We start from the raw sequence: 16,722 nt of genomic DNA, 5'->3' as shown, positions 1-16,722 counted from the left end.
GCGTTACGTTCCTCCACGGCAGACTGTCAATGCACAGTATTACTGTTCGTTTTTGGAGCAAAACCTGCGACCAGCTTTGCGAAAGAAGCGGCGACACTTTCTGCGCAACCCACCCATCATTTTGCATAACAATGCATGGGCGAATGTAGCGCAAGCTGTGACTGCTCTGTTCAATTGATGGGACTGGGAAGTGCTGACCATCCACCTTACTCCCTGGACTTAAGTCCTTGTGTCTTTAATTTGATTTCGAAGATGAAGGAACCACTTCATGGCATTCGCTTTAGAACTGTTACACAGATTCGACAGGCAGTAGACCACTCCATTCGCACGATCAACCGAACAGGCTCTGCTAACGGTATACTACGCCTGGCAACGGGTTCTCACAAGGTTGGTGACTATTTTGAAGGACAGTAACAAGTGCAAACGTGTAACTCTTTTGTATCGGTTGTGAATAAATAGTTATCACTATTTAAGTTCCAAACCTCGTATGTTTGACCTGGAATATCAAACTTACTCCACCGGACACAACAGCTGCCGTAAATTTAGCATGCACTGATTGAATCTTCCTATGGATATGGTGTAAACACAGTGAAATACTTTTTTTTTATCTCTAATGTTACATATTGTAGACCTACACCATATGTTAAAGGACATCTTACTCTGTTGATAAATCAGGTTCTTTACAGCGTATGTTTAATATTGTTAGTTTCCCAATTTTCCAAAGATCACACTTTGCTGTGCTTGCAATTGTTCTACAGTTTGTAATTGAGTTTTACAGATTAAAATCAGCGGTTTTATATAGACCAAGCATAAAACGAACCTATTTTGTCATCTTCATACACCATGTTGTTGGGTGTCATTGCAGAACACGAGGAGGCTACTTTTTTCTGTCCATGGCCTGAAACCTTTCATGTTATGATTATGAAAATTTGGAGGTGACCACTATGCAGTAATGTACTAAAGATAAGTATACTGTAGTTGATAAAATAATGAACCAGTCTTGCTTCTTATCAAATGCAATACCAAAGTACCCAGTTCACCCTGTTGCGGGAAGATGTATAAAAGAATTTAAGTACACTCCTGGAAATTGAAATAAGAACACCGTGAATTCATTGTCCCAGGAAGGGGAAACTTTATTGACACATTCCTGGGGTCAGATACATCACATGATCACACTGACAGAACCACAGGCACATAGACACAGGCAACAGAGCATGCACAATGTCGGCACTAGTACAGTGTATATCCACCTTTCGCAGCAATGCAGGCTGCTATTCTCCCATGGAGACGATCATAGAGATGCTGGATGTAGTCCTGTGGAACGGCTTGCCATGCCATTTCCACCTGGCGCCTCAGTTGGACCAGCGTTCATGCTGGACGTGCAGACCGCGTGAGACGACGCTTCATCCAGTCCCAAACATGCTCAATGGGGGACAGATCCGGAGATCTTGCTGGCCAGGGTAGTTGACTTACACCTTCTAGAGCACATTGGGTCGCACGGGATACATGCGGACGTGCATTGTCCTGTTGGAACAGCAAGTTCCCTTGCCGGTCTAGGAATGGTAGAACGATGGGTTCGATGACGGTTTGGATGTACCGTGCACTATTCAGTGTCCCCTCGACGATCACCAGTGGTGTACGGCCAGTGTAGGAGATCGCTCCCCACACCATGATGCCGGGTGTTGGCCCTGTGTGCCTCGGTCGTATGCAGTCCTGATTGTGGCGCTCACCTGCACGGCGCCAAACACGCATACAACCATCATTGGCACAAAGGCAGAAGCGACTCTCATCGCTGAAGACGACACGTCTCCATTCGTCCCTCCATTCACGCCTGTCGCGACACCACTGGAGGCGGGCTGCACGATGTTGGGGCGTGAGCGGAAGACGGCCTAACGGTGTGCGGGACCGTAGCCCAGCTTCATGGAGACGGTTGCGAATGGTCGTCGCCGATACCCCAGGAGCAACAGTGTCCCTAATTTGCTGGGAAGTGGCGGTGCGGTCCCCTACGGCACTGCGTAGGATCTTACGGTCTTGGCGTGCATCCGTGCGTCGCTGCGGTCCGGTCCCAGGTCGACGGGCACGTGCACCTTCCGCCGACCACTGGCGACAACATCGATGTACTGTGGAGACCTCACACCCCACGCGTTGAGCAATTCGGCGGTACGTCCACCCGGCCTCCCGCATGCCCACTATACGCCCTCGCTCAAAGTCCGTCAACTGCACATACGGTTCACGTCCACTCTGTCGCGGCATGCTACCAGTGTTAAAGACTGCGATGGAGCTCCGTATGCCACGGCAAACTGGCTGACACTGACGGCGGCGGTGCACAAATGCTGCGCAGCTAGCGCCATTCGACGGCCAACACCGCGGTTCCTGGTGTGTCCGCTGTGCCGTGCGTGTGATCATTGCTTGTACAGCCCTCTCGCAGTGTCCGGAGCAAGTATGGTGGGTCTGACACACCGGTGTCAATGTGTTCTTTTTTCCATTTCCAGGAGTGTAGATATGGATGATCTGTGACAAAAATCCATATTCAACATACTGATGAATAATATACATAAAGTTTGTTAAAAACTACAATGACGAAGTCAAATATAAAGTTTTTAAAAGATATTATGTTGCAGTTTCTAGAACCTGTTGTGTCAGTTTAATGCCTTTTACATAGGAATGACAGTGATTACACATTTCAGATAACAATAGATTGAAATAATCGCAGGTCTAGGAAATGTTACATGTTGTCATCTCATGAGAATGCGTGGTTACTGAAATTGTAGCTATGAATGTCAGATAAAAAAATGCTGTTATAAAGTAAGTATGGGTTACCAATAGGCTTAGGAAGGTTTTCAACCATTGCGTCAAAATAAGAATAAAGTGTGCATCACTAACAAGAAGTCAGCATATTGATAAGAGACTTAAGCTTTTTGAAGTTACTTCATAAATAATTGGAATCATATCTACAACAAAAAGACTACAAATTTAGAATAGCTATCATAACTTCTGAACTTAGCAAGTAAAGTGTAATCTCAGCCCATCTGAGCCAGCCCACTGATTTTAAAATCTAAAGTGCTGTCAGCTTCACAACTACAGCCTCTAATACCCACGGCCATGGTATTATATAACTCTGTAGAGTCATTCCCTTGTTATACCTCCATGAATCGTGTGCAAACTAAGTTGACACTCAGTGCAGTTGCTGATGGCAGATCTTGTATAGGCATTTACCATTTACAATCGCTCCCATCAGCCACAGCACCGAGTGTCAACTTAATTTTTTCTAATAATATCTCATTTGTGGTGTACGACGCCTTTGGTCTGATATTCAATTTTTTCTTCAACCAGTACAAAACTCATATTTCAATACTGGGCGTGAAAGGTTCCTCACTGGGCATCTCAACAAATTTAATCCTTTCCAAATTAATTGCATGTAATATTTCAGTGATCTTTAATTCCATGTGTTATGCCTGTTTTTGTTTCCGAGTATATAGACGCAAAGAACACAGTGTTGTCTGCTAACTATGACTGACTAGGTTTTCTGTGCCGAGAAAGCTATCAGAATTGACTGTGGCAAATGAGAATACCTTTTCCCAATATCTACAGTGCCGTAACTCTTCTTAGAGTGAACAAATAATAGGGCCTTCTCCGTTTATTATAAACCCATTGCTCTCTAGGTATTGTGATCCTAAACTGTGGTAGCAGTACCAGCTGAAGAAGTAAAGCAGTAGCTCAATATATCTTCATCCACTTATGTATGGGGAACGAAAAGAATTGCAGCATAAAAACCCTTGTGTGTATGGTCACTAGTCTAATCTTGTTTATCCTGTCTCTATGGGGATACACAGAAGTCTAAAGGATACCTTAGATTCTTAATATTCTTTATTGAAGCATTGTAAGTAGGCTTTTGTTCGATAATAGCTGTCTTTCTTCAAGCATCTGCATTTCATATTTTCCAGCGGCTTGGCGATTCTCTTCAACAGGGTAAACAAACCAATTGTCAGTTATGTTGTCCTTCTTTGCAAACATTCGATATCCCCCCCCCCCCATCAGAAATATTTGTTGTGGATATCACATATGTAATATTCAAAAATGCGATGCACAAGTGTTTTGTAAGCATTCCATTTTGAAGAACCCCTCTTTAATTATGTTTTGAGCATGACGTTTTATAATATGAAAGTCTTCTCTTTTCGATTTCACTTTTTTATTTTTAGAAGATTTCATTATCTGATTTCAAACCTTGTACCATAGCAATAAAGCGTTACTTGAAATTTTCTTATGTATTGTTATTACATTTATATCTGTGAGTTTGATACTGTTCAATTCTTTCGCAGACGTTGGCCTTCTAATGTACTGAAGATACATGACAATTTAATTTGCTCATTCTCGAAAGCTTGAGAAACTCTCAACACTTGTAACATTTGCTTATAAAATCAACTCCTGTACAGTACTCCTATGAAGGATTACAGTACCATCCTTTCTTCTTCCGATTTTATAATATTTGATGTGTCAGTAGTATAGGTTGCGAATAAAGACAATTAGACATCTACAAAAGATAACAGGTGAATAAGTTTTAGACTTAATATTTGAGATATACATAACTTTGTATAACTGTAGGTTTTTCTGTGATGTTGAGTTGCATTCAGTGAAAGTAATTTTCTTGATAGAAACAAGTAGTTTTGAATGCTGATACACTCTGAGTCTATGAATATTAGTAGAGCCTGATGTTTACCAGCATCATACTATGTCCTTGTGCTAAGTCCACACTGCCTTCATCTGTACTAATGCTAATAAGTCTATAGATACAATGTATCTGTGGCAAAGCTCTGAACTACGGTTGTGCAAATAATTTCCTTAGCCAACCAGAGCTGCAGCGCCCTCCTTTGGAGACCACGTGCGTTGGAGAGTAAACTTCAAATTTATTAGGCCAAGATCAGGCCAGTAGTAACCTATAATTGTGAAACATGGTCACCAACGAGTACTGACGAGCAGCATCTCAGGATATTTGAATGCAGGGTTATGTGCAAGAGCTGCAGAGAACTTCAGGATAACAATGCTGTCTGGAAATCTAGAACGAACACTGAGCTGGATCACCTCATACAAAGAACTAGCAGTGTAAGGACAATAAAGAATACGAGAATAACCTGGCTTGGACATGTCCTTAGGATGGATATAAATGAACAACTAAAAATTTTTTTGAATGTAGACCAACTGGAAGAAAACAGAGAGGAAGGCCATGAAATTGGTGGACAGATGATGTGGAAGAAGATATGAAATTTCTCAGAGCAGAGGATGCTGGTGAACTGGGGTGACAAGGTCAGAATGAGGGATATTTGTTGAAAAAGCTAAGATTCACACAGAGTTGTTATGCCCTGAAGAGAAGAAGAAGAAGAAGAACTGGAGAATGAGCATGCTGAGCCAGGCTCTGGAGGGAGATTTAAAAGTGCTGTCTCTCATGTAGCTGTCGGCAGTGCATGGTGAACCGGGTGTGGTCACTGAAAATGCTGTTGACACCACATTCCTCCAGTCAAAATGGCACACTGTCATCAGATAGTGAGTGAGCAGGTGATGATGAGGGGAAGGCCTGTGCTGTGGTGTTGCCATTTGGGTTGGCTGTGGGACAATGTCAAATGGCGCCAATGAAGAACAAATGTAGAAAAAGTGGGACATCCTCCAACAGCACAAACGGATGAGACATTGGTGTTGCTGAGGATGCAGAAGTCTGCACAGCTGATACAGCTCGATGTCCCTGACTGCCATCATGTTCTAGTGGAGTCTTGTAGGTTGTTTTCACTTAATAACTTGAATGACTGTGTGGTGAATGGCAACACCACAAAACAAGGTAAATTCATGTTTGATCTTTTTAAACAGTTTAATCTGATCATTAGGATTGTTTGAATTTAGTATTTTGTTGTTGGTTGTTCCAATCTGGAAAGGTGAGAACAGGAAAAATCTTAGTATTTTAAATTCTTCTAGTTCATAACTCTCATTACACAGAGTAATTCACCAAAGTCAAAGTATTTCACTTCAATATTTAACCCTTCATAATATTGTGTAGTATTATTGTTTATATTCTCTTGAAGATATTTCAGTACAAAGTAAACACTGCAGTTAGTTTTCCAACAATGAAAATAAATTTAATTATTAATTTCATCTGCATTAAAGGGATTTCTGTATAAAATAAGTACTCCTCTCAAATTAAATTTCATTCATTCTTCATCAATGAAATCGACTTTGTTACAGTATATTGCAGTCAGAGCAGTGCACAATTTCGGATCATCTAAGCTATTTGCAGACTACAAGAACATTGTACTTTAGAATTCAAACTCGTATTAAATCTTTTATTACAAATAGTCATACATAAACCTATTCCACAGAATACGGAGTATACAGTACAGAAATTCTGTTGGACTTCATGTACCCAAAATTAGCGCACATAAGTGAAATCTGCCATATTAAAATTGAGTGAACAGCTGCTTTTTGAAGCCAAAGGAAGTGCATACATTTTGTTTATTTTATTAAGTGTGTATTCAGCTGATGGACTTAGCTTTAAGTAAACAGTTGTTTGATGTTCTGTAAAGTTAGAAATATATAATAAATGTAGCTAACACGTCGAAATTGTTTTTAAATTTAGAACAAAGCAGTTCAGTCGTGAACAATTTGTGTAAGTAGACGCACATTTCTCCAGTTAGTGACTGTGGTTTATTGCTGCACTTGTCGCTGGAAGAAAATGATGAAAATGAAGACATTCTTCACTGATACTTACCTAACCAGAAAGCTGGATTACTTGACAAATGTTTCTTCTCAACACTTATCAATCATCAGTCATTAAATAAATACGATTCATATTACATATGTTTGAGTGAGTTTATAGATCTGGGCCCGATTCAAAGCATTTGTGTAAACTGAATATTAATGCAGACGCCTATTTTAATTTAAACTGATATCTATGTATTACTTTCAGGCTGAAAACAGGGATGAAAATTCCAACACTGATACAAACACTGAAACTCCTGCATGGTGTCTCATAACAGTGTTTCTGTTGGAAGTGAAGTTCATTTATCAGCTCACAGTTCCAGGAAACAAAAATTAAGAAATAAAATAAACTTGCTGGAAGGAAAAACGACAATTGTAAAACAAAATAGTTTCAGTGACGTTTGAAGATGAAAGCAGTAATAGTTCGCAGTTCGATTGTATGAATAATAATGATTTAAGAAGCTTATGTGATACTTTTTTAACCAAAGATTAATCTCAACTTGTTTCGTTTGCGTTTCTTTGCATAATAGTTTTCATTAGTCGGTTCGATTGGTTTCGTTTCGTGAGAATGCCTCTTTCGAGCCGTAGTAATAAGCAACTATAGTTTCGCGTTTATTAAGTTTCAATATGGCGTTGAGCGCAACGCTTGACTTCATGCAGATCAAAAGGGCCGCCCTCTGCATCCCTTTCTGTGTTCTGTGTGTATTCGTTCTAATAATGTGCAGCGAGGCTCTTGTCAATGCAGTCGACATCTTCACCTGGGCGCTGGTCGGCGGCAAAAAAGAAAAAAAAATGTATTTATTGATGTGTTTTGCCACACTGCTGCGTCCTTAGAAAAACAGCAGGCCACTTTGTCCCAAAATCCTCCGCTCAATATGAAACAGAGAAAAGTTCTTCCAATATCTTGAGAAATATTGTATAAGCTACATTACCTGTATTAAGCTTTATCCACGTTGCTTCGCTCAGGTGGGAAGATAAGGGTGTTGCAGATATGTCCTGTAACTTCACAGTTTTAATTTATTACTTCAGCACTGATTTTACCTGCAAAAGTATAGCATTATGCGGCACATAGTTCAGAAGATATTAGGTCATAAGAACTGAGAAGCGTGAAGAGTTACCTTTTCCGAGAACGGATCGCAAATTACCAAGGCTATACTCATCCATTATTTGATAATGAGAGCTATTTTATACATGAGAGTTAGATTGTGTAAAGATTCGGCCTTGGGGGTTACTGGCAAAACTCTAATGCAGCAAACGATAGCCTTGTGTTATTGTCTTCTTGACTAAGTCCTCAATTTTGGAGATCGCTTCGGACACGAGAGTTGTTCTCGTGGTCAAAGAGTTTCATCACTAAGTACCATTGTGTTGGTAATAGCTCAGAGAGTGTAGTAGAAAGACGCAATTGTGTTGCTGCGGTTGTCAATACGATAGTGTCGAGTAACATAATTCAAGTAAACTTAGAAATATAAAATCTTAAAGTGGCAGTCATGGGCTGAAGGAGATGGTTTCACTGGCGTACGTGATACTGATATTGTAAGTCTGATGTGTTTGTGAGTTCCCACAGGCAGTGGTTTTAAGTGACAGTCCATCATTGTTTGAATGCGTAGAAAGCCGTGTCGTGGTTTTAACGTTTGCCTCGAGATAATTTGGAGTCGCTGTTCGCTATATATGTAGTTGTATACAAGTTGTGCTTATTGTAATATTTATTTTTAAATATATGTGGAACGCTGTTCTACAATTGCACCATTTTGAAGAAACATTTGTTTTGATGTGTGGAGTGCACCTGTATCCAGCCACAGCTTCGTCGCCAATCAGCAGGAAATCTGTGTTATTCTTGAAGAATGTTAGGGTCTGTTGTTTCTGCAAGTATAGTCACGCTATATGATTCGCATTATATCCCGTAGATGGTACTGAAAGGAGGAGAACGCATAATTAGCAAAGGTAATTGTGGGAGACTTCATTGAGAGAGATGAGACGACAGATTTTATTTATAGTTGAACCGAGATGATGATAATACGAAAGTGAAATATGTAGGAATGAAGATGTACACCGATTGGTTTTTCATAATTCTTCTAAAACCTTGGTAACGGATAACTTCGTCCAGAAATTGTAATCTGTAGAATGCAACAGCTCAGATGTCTTGGTGAACATCGTACAAATTCTTGTAAATTTTCCAAATTATGAATAGGCGTTAGATATATTGACAATTTTTGTGTTTCAGAGAATTGTTTTCGTTTTGTTTATTTTTACTGGCGTGGTGTTATCGTTGATGTTCCATGTAGACCTGTATTTAGAAATAATGATTAATTGTAGGTAATGCGCTTTCATTTAATTTGTTGCTTTCTAACGTAAACACTTCCGTTCTGCTGTGATAGAAAGTGTCAAAACTGATGTATGTTCAGTGTTTGTAAACACTGTAGTCTCTAATGCTGGGACTATTGTGGCAACAATGTGTTAAGTGTGACAGTAAGATTAATTATTGACATAGCCATTATAGCTCATGCAGGTGTCAAGAGACTAGTTGAGAACGGATAATGAATCATGTGACTTTCGCTCTGAGAATAGGAATACAGTAATTACATAGGAGTAAGTAAGTAAGTGATGTCACTACCATTGAAGTGTCAGAATTGTGGTTTGAAGGAAGTTTTTCTGTTCATGGTAGTATTTAGAAATGTTTACAGTCAGCTTGAAAACGTGAAAGAAAGGGAGAGAGAACATAGAGATAGAATGTGAAAGTAACATGTTTTGGGAGAAATGTCCAAATTGGCCTGAACAGCCATAGTAACAATAACTATTACTTAGGAATGGGGAAATTTACAGGTTCTGTAAAATTGGTAAACAGCCAGCCATTTCACCCTCAGATAGTTTTTGCTTTAGCTCTTGTTTAGGTGAATAATTAATTTAACTTTCAGAAAAAAGTGAGATGCAGTATGTGAAAGGTGAGTTCATTGCACTAGAAGACAGCAGCTGTTCTGTGGATTTGTTTGGCTTAAGACTTTAATGCATCAAGAAGTTTGAAGGAAGACTTTACCTAGTAGTGGAGGTTGATAGTTCCACATGACACATAAATGAAATTATGAACTATGGCTAGAATATTTCACAGTGTGTAATGGATTCTATGAAGCATATAAAATTGCAATAACAGTGACAATAAAAGTAAAATGTAGAATTGCTTGTATCGTGGTAGTGAATGTACTGGATGCGAAACTTTGTTAATGTTGTAGTAGGATTCGGTAGTCGAATTTATGTCATGGCTTAGAGAATGATCTATCATGTTGATGCTTATGATGACACTAAGATAAGTACATTGATGTTTGTTGACTATATGAAAATTGAAATTAGCAACAGCAAAAATTTGTCTTACAGGCAGTAGATTTAATGTTGCATTTACACCATTAGATGCCCACCTAATACCGTACAAAATCCTGTAAGAAATTATTGCAAGGCAGAAATAAGAATCCCCCCTCCCTTCTTCACTTTCAAAGAGACAATGAAGATCAAACTTGACTATTAACAACATGAGTCATATTATCAGTTATTCTTCACATGTTTCATCTCTTAATGGAACTGGTAGGAATCCTGTTGTATAGTTTGAGACGTACCTTTTGCTTTCCACCTGTAGTAATTTCAGGGGTTGGCCGCAGATGTGAATGCTGCATTTATTAAAACATGCACAACGGAAGTCACAGACTTATTGTCTCAGTTGTTATGCCTCCATATATAAACATGGCGAAGTGCATATTATTAGACTAAAAATAATGTTCAGTGGTAAGAAGTGAACATGTCACACCCGTGTTCCAAAAGGATAACAAGACTGAGCTACAGGCCTGCTCTCGTATATCACTACACATAAGTAGACCAACTGATATTTACAAAGTAGATCTATCATATAAACAATTGCTTAAGCTACACAAATGGGTTTGTTGAATCCTATATTCAGCTTGATACTATCTTAAGAAAAGTATACAGACACCTGTTAACAGACTGTAACATAAGGTGTGTCCACTCTTCGCCTTTATTGTGGCTTGAACTCTACTGACAACACTTTCAGTGAGAGGTTTGAATGTGTGGAGGAATGGCAGCCCTTTCATTCTCAAGAAGTGAAGCCAGAGAAGGTGGTGACGTTGGGATGCTTGAGGTCTGGAACAAAGTTGACATTCTAATTCATTCCAGAGGTGTTCCATTTAGTTCCGATTGGGCTCTGGGCTCTCCAGTCCATTTCAGGAGTGTTATGGTCCACAAGCCTTTGCCTCACAATACTGTTTTATGACAGGGTGTATTGTCACGCTTATGCAGTCATCATTTCTGAATTGTTCATCTACTCTATGCAGTACACAATACTGTAAAATGTTTTCATGTCTATGAAAATTTGGTGTTTTCTTAAGCGCGATAATGGGCCACCAAAACCATAAAAAACACATCCGTACAGTTCTACCATTTCCTCTGTACTTCACTGTTGGCACTACACATGATGACAGGTCATGTTCTCTAGGCATTCACGAAACCCAAACCCTTCCATGGGATTGCTGTAGGTTTCATCACTTGTTTCCGGACATCCTTTGTTCTGTGGTGTTGTTCGTTACACCATCTCAAGTGTTGCTTTACATTTACTACAGAAATGTGTGGCTTAAGAGGTGCTGCTCGACCATTGTAGCGCATTTTTTTAAAGTCTCTTCTGTTAGCCGAAATGCTGGTAACACTTTGAAACTCTTTGAGTGATTGCTTCAGCTGAATTCATGTGATTTTGTACAACCACCCTTTGCAATGCTTGATGGTCTTTATCCATCAGTGCATAAGATCTGCCTGATCTTGTTTGAGTTGTGGTTGTTTTTTCATATCTTCATTTCACAGTCACATCACCAAAAGTCACTTTGGGCAACTCAAGAAGGGTTGAAATGCTCCTGATGGATTTGTTACTCAAGTGGCGTCCAGTGACTAGCCCATGCTCCCAGTCACAGTGCTCTCCTGATTGATCCATTCTGCTGTTATTGCTTCTCTACTGACAACACAATCCTCCCAATCCTTTTTTGTATTGACAGGTGCTCATGTTGTGACACCTAGTGGTCATTTCTCCATTATGTATGAATGTCTGTATATGTTTGATCAGATTGTGCAAGCCTGGGTAGGGGAAGCTGGTTAAGTTTATTAATCAGAGTGTAGTGGGAGGGCCTGTTATATCACATAGTTTATCATACCATGGAAAATAAAGGTAAACCTTTTTTTTATTGTGGTTGTCAGGTTTTCCTGCTTGCTTCAGATTTCGTAAGTAGTTCATACAGTGGTTAAGATAAAAGGCAGGCCACGTAACATAGCAGGGGACTGAAGTGAATATTGTAACAAACTAAAAGTAATTTTGAATTAGAACTCTTGATTTGCTCAGAGATGAAGAATTACACAAACTCTCTCTGTGGTAATAAACATTGGCCAATTTCAGCTGCAGGGATAAACATTGCCCGATTTCTTCTGCAAGTATTCTGTAAGATAAAAGCTCATCTGACCAAATGTTCTTATGAGCTTTTTTCATGAGCAATATTCTGAATTAATTAGAGTCAAATTTTTTGGGTTGGTAGTTATTTAAGAATCACGCTAACACTAATTTTACTATCTTTCTGAGAAAAAATTAGAACTGTGTTAAAATCGGCCTTAAAAAAGGCAGTATAATACTAAATGTGGACTTGAATAGCGACATCATACAGAAAAAAAGAGCAGTGAAGCATCACCTTGCTGCTTTTAATTTTCGTCTGAATGTGACATTTCCAAGATGCAGCAGAATGACATTATTGGAAGGAGTATCATGTGGTACACTGCTACTTTCCACTGTGCATAGCCCCACAGCCGTCCTCTTTATGTGCACACTACAGTAAAACAGGGAGTTACCGGCACAGAAATAAGTAATTGACCTGTTACTGAATAGCTTCAATGTGTAAGGGGCTACTAATGAATTGTCATGATATACTCATCTTAATGAGATGGTATGTTTTAAGAAAGCAGTGATGAGGACCAAGATATGAAAGGGAAGGGAAAGGAGGGGGTGCACTAAACCACTTACAGCAGAATAATTTCTTCAACACTTGAAGGACGGTCATTGGCTGTGCGTGTTAAGCCGTCTTCCACTAATGCAGTTAAAAACCAGCAGCCAACATGGTTAACATAGTTCCAAAGAATCTTATTTAAAATAAAAGTGCAAATTGTATAAAGGCTTACAGAGTATTAATGAGGACTACTTGGGTGTCTTTCAGAAGACTTGTTAGGGGACTGAAGACAGGGCAGAAGCTATCAGACAGGAAATCGAGGCAATAACTAAGTTTTTGTGATGTAACAATTCACATTATTTTAACCGGATAGGAAGTAGGATAATTAAAGATTAGAAAGAGGTTAGAATGTGATAGTGCCTGAGACCCCCTCCCCTCCCTCCTTAAACCATGATTGTGATTACACAGCATGGCCTGAGGTCTAGGTTTGGTTGGAAGGTTTCAATCTGTGTTCCCCAAGTTGGCAGTGCATACAGTAATTTGTATAACATGTTTGCAGGAAGATGCCTTCGCAGAGGCTTAAATATCTAATTGTGCATCTTTTACACAGGAAAGTGGAAAAAATGATGATTTTATTATTAGTGCCACAATCACTGTTACCTGTTAAACAAAAAATTTCATAACAGTTCTGTACATTAGAGTAGTTGATGTTTTATGTAATTGTAACATATTGACAGATTTACTGTTCGATTTTATTAATTGGGTTTCAGTTAACAATATACAAGATAGCAGAAGGCATTAAAAAACTTTGGGCACCGGGTATCCTGTGGATTAACAAAGGCTTTTGACTGTGTTGATGACAGTATCATCATCATCATGTATTTGACAACACTCCTTTTGTAAGTGGATTCTCTAGACTCCCTCATGAATTTTCACTGTCAGTTATTTGCATCCATATTGCTCGTGCATATTTTAATGTCATTTACAAATGTTTGATGGGGTAATCATCTTGGTCTTTTTCTGTCTTAATCTTGTAAATAATTTACATGGAAAGCATATGACTCATTCATCTCTCTCTCTCTCTCTCTCTCTCTCTCTCTCTCTCTCTCTGTGTGTGTGTGTGTGTGTGTGTGTGTGTGTGTGTGTGTGTGTGTAAAGCATACTTTCATTTCATTGTCAGTAGTTAACACTTTACTGTGTTCCTTGATCTCCCCTATTTGTTTTTCTGTCTCTCATAGCAGGCACCAGTACCCATCTCTCCAGTGCTCACTGAGCAATCTAAGGTTTTGGGTGACTTTCACATTGAAAGTCCATGTTCTATTGCTATATGTTAAATCTTCTAGAGCCTTGCGCATTGCGTTATGAAGTTTGTTGTCAGTGATCACAATTTGAAAACAGCAGGAACACTTATAAAAATAATACTACAAGAAGAAATGACTTCCATTGTTCTTCACCTGGTATTAGTGTTGCACAGAAAGGAGTAAGGTAAAAATCTTAGATCCCTTACACGATTTAACAAGATCCCTTATACGATTTAATAGATTATAAAATTTCAAACCCAAACTATAATCATAATAGTAAGATTTCATAATTTCTGTGTGTGTGTGTGTAATTTTTTATGCAAAGACAAGAAGTGTATTGTAATCGTAAACCAGACTTGGTCCACTCAGTAGCAAGAGATCGCAATTATTATCACCCATAGAACATGCAAATAACTAAACTAACCTCTTATTTCCATTTCAGACATGCAGGAAGCATGTTTTGAAAACTTTGTATAGTTGATTAAATGTCCTTCATGTCATGTAAATTTACTCTTCTGTTTAATTTTTTTTTGTGTCCATCTAGTAGTTGTGTTTACCTGTCTTAAATACAAAATGTATATAACTGATTCTTTAAATTAACGTTCACATCTGAAACCAGTTGCTAAAGAGGAGTAAGAGTTATTCGTTCTACAAAATAAACGCAATTGGAATGGTAACTGAAGAAGAATGGTTTCAGAGTCAGGAATATAATTCTTCTACTTTTCGTTTTAATATAGTTAATTTTCAATCCTAATTTCAAGTGTACTATCTATTACATTCTTCCATTGTTGAATTCATCTGCATTGGAGGCATAGATATTAACAATTGAACTCCCAAATCTGTAAAGAATTATTTTTTTAAGTGTAAAACAGCTTCAAACTTCTGATTATGGATTAATGTGTTAAATGTTTGACGTTGAGCAAGCAAACAAGAAAAAGTTTGAAATTATGTTTACAGTTTGTTGAAAGTCGCTAAGTGCTCTCTTTATTGAACTCTGGATGAAAGCAGTTTGCATAATTTGTACTCCATTTTAAGCAAAAGCTAGTTTTTCACGTGTCTCAATGATTATGACGTCACATTTCCTGAACTTTGTGTTGTATAGTGCAATAATTTTGAAGGCATATTCACTGATATATGTGGATACTGTCTGCACAATGTGTTGTGAATCAAATTAGTAGTAAAGAAGTTATACATCAAAATGTCATGCCCAATGCAGCAGTTGTAGTGCATGAACAGTGGAAATGTAGTAAGTGTCTAACTTCTTTCCTTTCATCATTTTGTGTGGGCTGTCAGCGAGAAAAAGTTTCATTGAGGTTTGTAATTATGTGTAAAGCTCGTTGGAAGTCACTAAGTGCTCTCATTCTCAGATATTGAATGGATGGTGTATGGGTATTTTAATGTGGTGTGTTACACTGCCTCAAGACATATACACAGTTTCTGACTGTAATATTTATTTACTGTGTTAAACCTTTAGCATAAGATTATACATCGAAATGAGTAGATTAAGACGGAATTTTAAGTTATTAAATTTGGTCAGTAATAATGTGGGATGCTGAACAACAAATTTTCATTGCCTCTGGAAGCTATTAGCAACACACACTGGATGGCATTATCCAGGTTAGCCATTTACTAATCTAGATTGTTCACTCTACGAAGCCACACAGTGTGGTGCCTGATGGGATTTAGTTTTCTGATAGAAGTCTGAGGAATGTGTATGACTTCGGACTAAAACTTGCTTGTTACTCGTTGCTACCAGAAATGTGCTAGCACACTTATGTCATTGTAACCATATTGATTTTCTGTTTCCATTATTGGAAACCGATAATATAAGATTTGTTTACGTGTACGTAGGTGCTCTGTACAGTGTGTCATCTGCTACCTGAGGTTGACTAGGTGGGCTGTGTCTAATAAGCTGTGGGTTACCAGCCGAGGCCATTCTCTTTCTATAGAAACAGATACTTTTGTTAACCATTGCACATAGTTTTCTTGGAGTGAACAGTCAGTACCGTGTCATCGGCAAATTGATGGTGGTCCAGATTAGTCTCATAAACCCATAGTCTATCATAATTCTCTTACATTATGATCTGACTGTAGTCTCTAAGGCTATCACGAATTGTTTTCGTGAATCTCCGTATCTGAGCTGCTTTCAATTTTGGGTTTTTTACTATCTTGATGATGTGTAATAGAAGCTGAGCTGTTGAAGTGTATTTTCTTTGATGTGGTGGTATAGACTTAAGGCCGGTTAGCACAGATTATGTTGAAACTGAGTGAAAGCTTTCTCAGAATCCATGAATTCCAGGCAAAGCGGTAATACTGACATGTTTCTCAGTTTTCCACTGCCATTCTGGAAATAATTTCACTAGGCTAGTTATTTTTGGGTTACTTTGCCTCCTAGGTAAACAACATCCTTCACAGGCAACTTTCCTTCCTTAATAAGTTGAGTTGTTTATTTCACTTCATCTGGCTTTAGATCTGGGCTGTCATTATTTTCGTTATTAACTGTCTGTAGGTCTGATTCATCTGTTGTTACTGTACATATAGTTAGAGAATTCATGAAATGCTTGCTGGCTCAGTTTTCTCTCTGTTAGTTATTATGCTGTATGCCATTGTAACATAAGATACTATAGTTTCGTCACACTCCTCTGGTTTTCAACTTGGTGAAATTGTTGTAAATAAATTATAATACGCTACATTTATGACTTCCTGTT

The 16,722-nt window shown here is 38.6% G+C and overlaps 1 protein-coding gene across 5 annotated transcripts in view; it reads left to right on the top strand.

Annotated features, from left to right (window-relative positions):
* The first annotated feature begins 8,138 nt into the window (after positions 1-8,138).
* LOC126457226 (uncharacterized) overlaps positions 8,139-16,722 on the top strand; it is a 204,656-nt gene continuing 196,072 nt past the window's right edge. For 4 of the 5 annotated variants that reach the window (XR_007585451.1, XM_050093354.1, XM_050093355.1 and 1 more), the window contains exon 1: positions 8,139-8,274. The gene's annotated coding sequence lies outside the window, so the exon portion shown is untranslated. Of the gene's footprint in view, positions 8,275-13,483; positions 13,613-16,722 lie in introns of all 5 variants that reach the window. The other variant, XM_050093353.1, reaches the window with a different exon arrangement.

This window comes from Schistocerca serialis, chromosome 2 (assembly GCF_023864345.2).
Source record: "Schistocerca serialis cubense isolate TAMUIC-IGC-003099 chromosome 2, iqSchSeri2.2, whole genome shotgun sequence".
Lineage (NCBI taxonomy): Eukaryota > Metazoa > Arthropoda > Insecta > Orthoptera > Acrididae > Schistocerca > Schistocerca serialis.
Note: the sequence above shows the minus strand (reverse complement) of the source record. Positions and strands in the feature narration are given on the sequence as shown.